The 10,473-nt window shown below is 44.8% G+C and overlaps 2 protein-coding genes across 2 annotated transcripts in view; one reads left to right on the top strand and one right to left on the bottom strand.

Moving 5' to 3' along the window:
* The window catches only part of DOCK2 (dedicator of cytokinesis 2), a 430,752-nt gene that overhangs the window by 210,339 nt on the left and 209,940 nt on the right, over positions 1–10,473 (top strand). The gene's annotated exons all lie outside the window — the stretch shown is intronic.
* The window catches only part of FAM196B (family with sequence similarity 196 member B), an 18,392-nt gene that overhangs the window by 1,161 nt on the left and 6,758 nt on the right, over positions 1–10,473 (bottom strand). The gene's annotated exons all lie outside the window — the stretch shown is intronic.

The raw sequence follows: 10,473 nt of genomic DNA, 5'->3' as shown, positions 1-10,473 counted from the left end.
CGCCTTAGCCGGTTGAGCCACAGGCGCCGAGCCTTGATGGATATTTTCTAACTCCATTTTCTTTTTTTCTATTCTCCTTTTGTGTTCTGGAGTCATTACTATATAGATCATTGTGTTGTTTGATTATCCCAAAGGTCTATGAGGGTGCATGAAGCCATCAGGGGACCAGGGTCCCGGAGGTCAAGAGAGTTGGGAGTCGGAGCAGGAGCTCTAGCCTTTCATTACTATATAGATCACTGTTATTTGATTATCCCAAAGGTCTATGAGGGTGCATGAAGCCATCAGGGGACCAGGTTTCCCAGACTGGGTCGAGAGAGTTGGGAGTCGGAGCAGGAGCTCTAGCCTTTGATGCTCCTCTGACCTCTGCGTGTCCAGGAGTGAGACCAGCAGGCCTCAGGGCCTCTCAGCCTGCCTTGTCTGTCCGGCTCAGCTCCCTGAAGCCCAGAGAGGCAGGTTGGAACTCATGAATCCTCTTCAACTCCCCTGCAGGCTGAGCACAGCTACCTCTGTCCCCACTTGTCCCCTTTCCCCTGTAAGGAAGAGTCACTGATGGAGGAGTTTTCAGTGCACACCAGGATGCTTGTAGGAAGACTCCAAAGCTTTTAGATGTGTTTGTTACCTAGTTTCATACCAGGGCTCCCAGCAGGCACAGGATGGGGAGCTGGCATGGGAGTGCAGGCAGTGTCATCATGAAAACACTGGATGCTTGTTTCGCTGGGAGGAAAATGAAATGTTGCACGTGGAAAACAAAAGATCCCATGTTGATTTGTGATGTGGCATAGTGGGCTAAAGGCTTTATTCCCAGCAAGGCTGAAAATCAGATGTCATTACAGGATGCCTGCCCTTGTTTCCTATCCCCATGTCGCCTCCATAGCCCAAGATCAGAATTAGTGCGGCTAAAAGGGCATATCCCAGTTGCCATACGTGACTAACAAAGCCCCAAAGGGTGCCTTGCCCTGAGATTCTGACGTGTAAGAGGCAGGGCTGAAGAGTAACAAGGGCCAGACTGACGGGATGTCGGCTCTCAGCGAACATTGGGGAAGGGTTTCTAATTGTTTTGTTTTGATATTTTTGATAAGTTTCACCCAGGTTGTCTCCTCCTCTCCTTATGTCCTTTCTCCATCTGTTTCTCCCTGGTCCCCTCTACAGGGATATAATCCTGGCTAGGTGACCTATATAATGGATGAAACACAGGCTGTTTTTTAAAGCAAAGCTCCACAACTTATCAGCTGTGAAATCTTGGGGGAATTCATTTCCCATTATTATGCCAGCATGTCCTCACCTGCCAAATGAGTACAGTACCTACTCAAAGGACCTCAGTGAAGTTTAAACGTCACGTGCATGTACCACATTCAGCCCGGAGTAGGCACCAAACATTCAGCCAGTCATTCAGTATTTCCTGTGCATATTCCATGTGCCAGGCCCTGCATTAGCAGCTAGGGAAGGAATAGCAGACAGGCAGACTCTTTCTCAGCCTCCTGCCACAGTTGGTCCATGGGCTGTGTCCTCAGTAAATGCCAGCCAACATCAATAGCTATCAGAGAGCTTCTAGCCCAAGCCCAGGATTTTCCAGGGCAATGGAAATGTCCAGCCACTGACACACACACTGAGTCGCCTGCATCCAGGATGCATCACTTAGTACTGCACCCCTATTTGTCTCAGGAGGTAGAGGGGGTCTCTGCCTGCACCATCTGGACCTCATTCTCCTTAGTGGAAACTTAAGGAAATAGATTCAGAGACTAGGCAACCTCTGCATTACAGCAAAGATGGAATTTAACACGGTGAATTATGAGCTCTGATTCTCACCCCTCTAACACTAGTAATACGTGTGGTTCACAGGTAGGGAACATCCATATTCACAGTTCTCTGCACTCTTGAAATAGCCCTTCCCTCTCTACTCTGGCAGAAAAATGATCCTTATAGAGCATCAAATGGAGCCAAATGGAATGGGTACCCCTCTAAGATTTCCAGGATTCTAGGATTTTTCTAGTGCTTTCTGAGATAGAACACTCCATCCGTCTATCCTTTCTGCTTTGGGCCTGGCACTGTGCCAGGTCCCAGGGATACAGCAGTAAGCCAGACAGATGTGGACATTGTTCTTGTGGATCTTGATTCCCTGAGTTTGAGACAGATGGTTAAAGAACAATTGCTTTCAAAATATACTTCTTAAGGCCGAGTGCAGTAGCTCACACTTGTAATCCTAGCACTCTGGGAGGCCAAGGCTGGTGGATTGCTTGAGCTCACGAGTTCGACACCAGCCTGATCCACAGTGAGACCCCTTCTCTAAAAAAAGAAGAAAAAAGAAAAAAGCTGGGTGTTTCTTCTGGTGCCTGTAGTCCCAGCTACTTGGGAGGCTGAGTCAAGAGAATTGATTGAGCCCAAGAGTTTGAGGTTGCTGTTGAGCTGGGATGCTACAGCATTCTACCAAAGGTGACATAGTGAGACTCTGTCTCAAAAAAAAAAAAACTATATATATATATATCATATACTTATTTCTCTCAACTGCTCATCTTTTCCAGTTCTTCACCCATATGTTCCTACCATATTACTCAAACAAATGTGAACTTTCTCTGACTTTATAATTCCAGGCAACCAACAACAGTGACAACAAGCCATCTGAGTTTGTCAAGATTAACAAGCATCCTAACACCTATTAAAAACAAATAATGTTCTGGATGCTTTTAGAATGTGTATGGAACTAGCAGGCCTGGGTAGACAAGAGGCAGGAAATGGAGCACAAACTTTGTCTCTTGGTCACAGCTTGGAGTGCAGGGTGATAGAGAGGGTGGAGAAAGACCCGAGCTGAATGATGGAGGCTGCACGGCTTCCTGCCCGGGTGAACTTAGGCAAATGCTTTCTCTTCCCATTACCCAACTGAACATGGTACTTGTATTAGCTCCCTCGTACCCCACTGGCCAGCGGTGCCGGTGGGACACAGCAACAGTGAATTCCCCTCCTGTAGAACACACTGTCTTCACATGGTCCTTTTGTCTTCCTGTCTCAGGGGCCACAGGCCTCACCCCTCACATCCACCTTCAGCTCATCAGTGGCTCGCACTTTACCATCACCCCCTCCCCTCCATCTACATTCAGGGAAGAATACCCTCTTTATGTTTCTATGGAAACACAGCAGGTTTCCATTATAATCACTGGGATTTAGGGAGCTCCCCACTCCCGTCTTATGACTGCCCACACTGGTCCTGACAATTTAAAGGAGATTGAAAGTGACTTTCTTTTCAAGGCCAGGCAAATAGCAGAGTATAAAGAAGTGTGTGCACTTTGGAAAGAAATTGATTAATGTTTTTTAGGCCAAAGCAATTTATTAGCATAAAGGAAAATTGCTACTTTTCTTCGTATTCATCTGTTTGACAAACTACTGTTTAGTTTGGAGAGGAGGGGAGGGAGTGTATTTTGCTTTGGTGGCAGCTGCCTTGTAAATGGGAGGGGGCAGTGCCCTCTCATCTGCTTTTCCTCTTGAGGCTGGGTGGAAAAGACTTCCTACCTCCACTCCCTACTCAGCCAGCTCTCACCATGTTCAGCAACCCCTTGAAAAGAGAAGTAAGTTGCCAACTTGGTGAAAATTCAAGTAAATTGTTAGAAGATGGTTGTTTGTAGGTACTGGGAAGGGACTCTTTGCTTTGGGTTTTGGGTCAGTATCAAGGTAGAACACCAATAACCTTTCCAACCTCACACCGCTTCTCTCCTCTCTCTTGCCCTGCCTTCCCTCCCACCCTTGCCAGCTTCCATCACTCATATATACTCTGTGTTCTATGCAGAATCATACAGAGGAAGACATGTGTTGAGTGCTTAGGTTGTGCGGAACCCTGGCTTATAGTACAGGCTAATATTATAGTAGTCAAGAAATTGTGACAATGCAGGATTCAGGACAGAAGCCACTGAGATTGCCCAGAGCATTTGAGGTATGTGGGCCAGTCCTCTAAAGGATGCATTGGATACAGGACCTGTGATTCAGGGATGCCTAGTTCACTGGGGAATCATAGGGCCATTCTCATTCAGGATGTCTGAACACAATGCCACACTGCATTTAGTAAGTGAGCTATGTGTAAAGCAGGAATGGATGAGGGCTTTCAGGTTTCCCTCTTGAGGGCACCTCACTAATCTAGCTGACAGATCAATGCTGCGGCCATCATGCGAGCTGAAAAACAGGAGGATGTTTTTCTAGGTAATTGGAAGCAGCAAGAGCCCTAAGTCATGACTTGTCTGGAAGAAGAAATAGTGAGGAGCAGGTAGACAAAAATAGATAAATACGTAAATACATGAGCAAACAACAGAGCTAGGTTCTGGTTGCAGGATGTAGGCTGGGCAAACTGATTTGGGGCAAGTCAAAAGGAAATACAAGTTTAAAATCTAGAAACACACAAATAACAGAAACTTCTTATTTTTATATAATACTTTGGAATTTGCAAAGCATCTCAGATCTGTGTTTTCATTTTATCCTCAAGATAGTCCAGGAAGGTTGTTGGGCCCCTTTCCCAGACAAGCAGTTGGCAGAGGGAAGTCACATTGTGAGTTACAGTTGGAATCTAAACCTGATGTCTTAGTCTGTTTGGGCTGCTGTAACAAAATACCATAGACTGGATGGCTTATAAGCAATGGAAATTTATTTTCCATAGTTCTGGAGGCTGGGAAGTTTAAGATTAAGGCTCTGGAAAATTTATGTCTGATGAGGGCCTTCTTTCTAGGTTATAGACAGCTGTATTTTCTGCCTGTGTCCTCATATGGCAGAAGGGGTGAGAGATCTCCCTGAGGTCTCTTTTCTAAGGGCACTAATCACATTTATGGGGCTCCACCCTCATGACCTAATCACCTCCCAAAGTTTCTACTTGCAAATACCATCACATTTGGAATTAACATGTGACTTTGAGGGGAGGGAACATAAACACTTTGTCTGTAGCACCTGGTTTCCTGACCCCTGGTCCTTTGATTTTTCTTCTAAAGAGGAATCACATGTTTCAGCAAAGGTCCTGGCTGTTTCCAGGGTTTTATTCTAAGAAGAAACAACAAGGGAGTACTGGAGCACATTAAATTAGGATATATGGCCCTCTTTGCCTACTTGCCCTGGCATTGTCTATGGTGAACAGATCCTGTTCTGTAAGCCTAAATTTTGCTCTTACTCTGTAAACTTCTCTTTCTCTTCCTTAATAAACTTTGTTCCATGCTTACCTTCAAAAAAAAAAAAATTAGGATATGTGGTAGTTTAAATGGGCGATAATAATAGTGATAAGAAGAATGACTGTCATTTATGGAGGGAACTCTATATTTTAGATGCTATGCTGCAAGTTTATGTTCTATCTCTCATGAATTCTCCCAGTGCCATGTGAGAATTTTTACCATCCTATCACAAATGTGGAAACTGAGGCAAAGAGAGATTAAATATTCATTCTTCCAAGGGCACATGCTAGTAATTGGCAGAACTAGGATTTGAACCTCAACGGTCTAGACCTGAAGTTTGTGCACTAAGATCTACTGCACTGAAAGAACACAGAAATCCACACCCCTGAATTCCTGATTACCACATGTGGGTGGGGTAGGGTGGGTAACTATAAGTCTGGTGCTTCTGAATAACCTGACAACCCCCTGTGGAACCAGACCTAACCTGAAGCTGGGCTGTGTAGGTGGACCTTTATGGAGCATCCATGCTACCCTACAATAGTCTTTCGAGATCTCAGGATAGTTTCAACAGGGAGGCTGCCTATCCAGCAAAGGTGCCCCCCTCTGGGAGGCAGCCTATTCCAGGCAGTATCTGGGCTCAGCGACTTGGCTCTGGTGTAGGCTGATGATGCCTCCAGTAGCCTCTCTGCACTTCCTTCTCAGCAGTGGGTCTTGCTCTTTTACAAAAAGAAATGTTGACAAGCCACCGCTGTTAACCACATACTCTAAGCAAATTGGCTGAGAAGTGAGTGATCCATGGTATCTCCCTGGAGATGAAACATCTTCCAAATTCCTCTCCACCTGTTCTTCATCTCTTGTTGGAGTATTTCTGTGGTCCTATTCTCCACAGAGCCCCGGCGCAGCACTGATTGATTGAGTTCCTGCGACTTTCTTTTTTAAAGAATCAGCTGTAAGAATCGATGAAGGCAGTGAGGGCAATTTGGTTCCTATCCATTTGGATAAATCATGACACTTCGGAAAGTGTCTTTGGGGAAGTAGGAACTTTAGTTTGTATGTTTCCCCCACCAGGCCTAGAAGGGATATTGTTTCTAAAACTTTCTCCTAATAACCAGTTTGCTCATTTTTTATAGGGTGTAATTTTGAGCTCACCACTCTCAGCCATTTCCAATTGGCAAGTGTTCTCCATCTCCTAGGGCGTCTTTCTGCTGATGAGTCCTCAGAAAAATCACAGGTTCTCTTCCTGGCACATAAATAAGCAGGATCAAGGGGCAGAAATCTTCTCTGCTGGTAGCTATCTTGTAAGAAATCTGTATTCTGGGTACTGTGGTTCTGTGCCAAGAAATTCTTTGCAGACTGAGCCCTCAAAAAAGGGTAGGTCAGCCCTCAAAAAAGGCTGTCTCTTCTCAGTGGACAGAGTACTTAACCTCTCTGAGTCTCAGTTTCCTCATCTGTAAAATGGCAATATTAATCCTACCCACATTTTAGGGTTGTTGAGAGTCTGAAATGAGATGATATATATACGTTGTTTAGCAAAAGGCCTGGCACAGTGGGTCTTTTGACAAATGGTAATAATTATGACATTAGTTTGACAGAGAAGTAAAGATTGGATCACTCTGTAGTCACCTGTGGCCTCCGTGCCAGCAGCTACCTATTCGTTATTCCTGTGAAATACTCAACTTGCTTGGTTTTATATTTATGGCATGTTTCAGCCTCTTTAGCTATTAATGCATTAAAATGGGTTTCATTTTTTATTGCAGATAAATTGCTGATGCTGTAAATCCTACATCTTTCCCCTTACACATTAGGGAGGAAAAGAAAGGAATATCGCCACCCTGTAGAAGCAGGGAATAGTGAGCCATATCCTGGGTATAGGTCTGTTGAGACTCAGAGAAATTTTTACATGTACCCTAGACTTTATGGCTGTTCCCCAAAGAGGCAGCTGACGCTATGTTTGTCTATGGGTGTTTGGGGAATGCTGGGTGGGAATGCCATCGTGTTCTTGTACCAGCTGTTTGAAAATGTTGCTTGGTCCGTACTGAAGAGAGCTACACATGCATCTGTAATTACTTGAAATAACATATCTGCTGTGTGCTTCATAATTATTTTTGTACTGTGGAGTTTATGGCTGGCCAGAGACAGGACAATGGTTGGAAGAAGAGGCTCTCACAGTTCACCTGGCTTCTTGCTGGTGAACATCAGAGCAGACAAAAGGAAAATACTAAATAATTTAAGTGAAAAGTTGGTTGCTAAGCCCATTGGACTGAGTACATCTTGCATTTCTAGAGAAATGCCTTTTCCTCTGGTTAGGTAATAGCTTTAAGTGATGGGCAAGGTCAAAGCCCAGTGGCCAAACAGCTTAACCAGTGAAGGAAACTCAAGGAAGCACTCTCTGGCCACCAACTGCCTGCATGACCTCACACAGCTCACACAGCTCTCTTTTGTGGGTAAGATGAAGTCTTTGATTTTCTCTTGCAGGCTGTGAGGCTTTTCTCTGTGTTGCAGGGAGCCTTCTTATCATACTCTGAATATCAAACTTGTGAAGGGCAAGCACCAGGAAGGAGAATGCTGGTTGCTAGTTACACCGGGAGGCTCTGGCAGTGAATCTTCTTTTGGACAGCCGCGAGTCTGCCTGGTTCCAGAGGAACTTTAACAGCAGAGGCATTGATAATGAAAAAAAGGCAATTCTTGGTCTGTGGAGTTTGAGGAAGGGAGCAACAGGGGTGGGCATTCCATCACGGTATTTATCTCCATGCATAGTCCTTGGTTGAGGAGCACAGGATGACGACAGTCCTGTCCTGAAGGGGGGGATATGGTGGTGATGGCCACCACCTGGCATACCTGTCCTACTCACAGGTCCCTCTAGAATCTACCAGGGGCACTTCTCAGCATTTGGGCTCTTGGCTAGAGAGCAGGAATTAATTACCCTTAACCTTTAGTGGAAGAGAAATGTCAGCCTCGATTGCCAATCAGTTCCTGATCTCAGACGAGGAACAAAGAAAACTGGGAGTTGTAAGAGGAAGGAAGGGGTACAGATGAATCCCCTAAGTAATGCATAGTAAGTAATGCATAGTGCAAGCGTAATGTAAGCCTGGGCCCTGCGTGGAATCATTTTATCTTCTCATTGGAAACAAGAGGCATCAGAAGATATGCTACTCCACAGACAAGCCCTTTCCTGCTTCTTCTCCCCTCCCCTCTGCCACCATTCTCACCTGCACCCTGCACAATAATTAGGTCTGTGTGTGACTGTCTAACCCTAAAATCAAAGCCAAGCAGAAAGGTGACTCAGCTTTCCAAGGATGTATTAAAAACAAAAGCTAGTTTTGAGGCTATAAGTGAGTATTTTCTATCCGTAGGCTGGTTTCTACAAAGATTTACCAACTATCATCTTCACCTCTCAGGACCATGATTTTACGTGGCTCAATGTTCCTGAACCCTTTCCCAGGGAGCTTGCTGCAACTGCAAATTCTCATCCTCTGATTCAGCAGGTTTGGGAATGAAGCCCAGGAATCCGTAGTAACAGGGGATTCTGATACAGATGGGCCATGATTGCATCTTGGAATACTGTTTAGGGCCTGCATCTTTGACATAAAGATGCCCTTAGCTAGGAGGAACTCAGCAATGATAGAACATTCCAGTGAACCCTCACATCCATCAACTGTGTCTGGCCTCTGCAGTTGGTAGGCTGTGGAAAGTGGCTTGCAGGAAGACTATGTTTTGATGTGACCATTGTCATTATTAGTTCTACTATAATTGTGCAAGGGCCTCATCTCTCTCACCTTCATTTGTCTAATCTGAAATATTGCACAAATGTCTGGCTCTCCTGGAGCCTCAGTTCCTTTATCTCAAAAAAAAATGGGGATACTTTATCTTCTAGGGTTGTGAAGATTAAGTGTGGAAACAAAAGGTACTTTGTGTTTACTGATTCCTCTCCAGTGAGCCACGCATGCCCAGTGAGTGGCAGCTCTCTGCTTACTTCTTTTCCATAAATTTCATTCCACAGTTCTTTCTCCTCAGCATTGAGCTTAGTCAGATAAACTGACCTCCAATTGGGTGTGAGTAGTTTATGAATTATAAGGATTTAATTGTAGTGTATGAGTTTCCTTTTGCTGAAATTACCACAAATTTCATGGCTTAAAACAACACAATTTTTACTCTTATAGTTCTGGAGGTCAGGAGTCCCACAGAACTATAAATCAGAGTGTCAGCAGAGAGGGCTCCTCTGGAGGCTCCACACGTCCCTTGCTTTTTCCAGCTTTCAGGAGCTGCCCCTTTCCTGACCGCATGGCTCTGACTTCTGCCTGTGATGGTCATCACATCTCCTCCTCTGCCTCTCCTGCCTTTCACTTTCCCTTCTAAGGACACCTACCTTGGGTGCCGACAATCCATAGCTCTCTCCTTATCTCAAGGCCTTACCTTAATCACATCTACAAAGTCCTTTTTGCCATGTTAGGCCCCCTATTTATAGGGTCCAGGAATTAAGGTGTGGACATTTTAGGCATTATCCTGGGTTTTGACATTTTACCAAGAGAACCTGCAGATCTAATACTATAAATCCTCCTTCCAAAGAGATTATTAGTGTAGTTCAGCATTTGGGCTCTTGGCTGAGGAGCGCAATGGGAAGAAGGTATGTTAGCCTAGAGAGAGTTTTGTGGTTCTCAATAGTCAAACTTTGCTTTTCCCACCACAGCTGGTATAGAAGTACTGAGCAGTCGTGTGGGAAGGGCCTTGAGGAAGGCAGGTCTCAAGATCCTGTGAAAGTGCAACAAGTTCTGAGTTGTCCAAGAAAGATGTGATGAGGTTCTACCTTGTTGAAAGCATGTGGTGTTCCAGATATTTTAAAATTGGTAATCTGTGCACTACACCCACTCATTATTAGATTCAGTTTAAGAGCGTCTGCTGAGGACTGGCTACGTAGACGCCTTACTTTCCTAATACATCCATTTGCTTAATTAAGAGTCTCTATCTTCCCACCCAAGGGTGGGGAGTAAACAAATGGTAACAATGACTTTACTTTTGGGGGATCTAAATAGCTGTCTCCAGCTCACCATGGCTTTTCCTTCCTTCTCTAGTCCATAGTCATTCTTTTCTTTGCTATGACTCTATTGAGCCCCAACTGTGTATGGGATACTGGTCCATGCGTTTGAAAGACTAATTATTTTCTGAAGGAAAGATTTCATCAACATTGCAGTTGACACAATAGGATCGATGGTATGGGAGAGAAACGCATATGGCTTGGTGGCCCTTTTGGAAGGAGGGTAAGGTTGGCCAGAGAACTGGCTTTTAAGCTGTAAGACTAGGGCGATGTTTGAAGTTGAGCAGAAAAGTCATCCCAGGAAAGCCA

The sequence above is a fragment of the Otolemur garnettii genome, unplaced genomic scaffold, assembly GCF_000181295.1.
Source record: "Otolemur garnettii isolate 467f Iridium unplaced genomic scaffold, OtoGar3 scaffold00003, whole genome shotgun sequence".
Taxonomy (NCBI): domain Eukaryota; kingdom Metazoa; phylum Chordata; class Mammalia; order Primates; family Galagidae; genus Otolemur; species Otolemur garnettii.
Note: the sequence above shows the minus strand (reverse complement) of the source record. Positions and strands in the feature narration are given on the sequence as shown.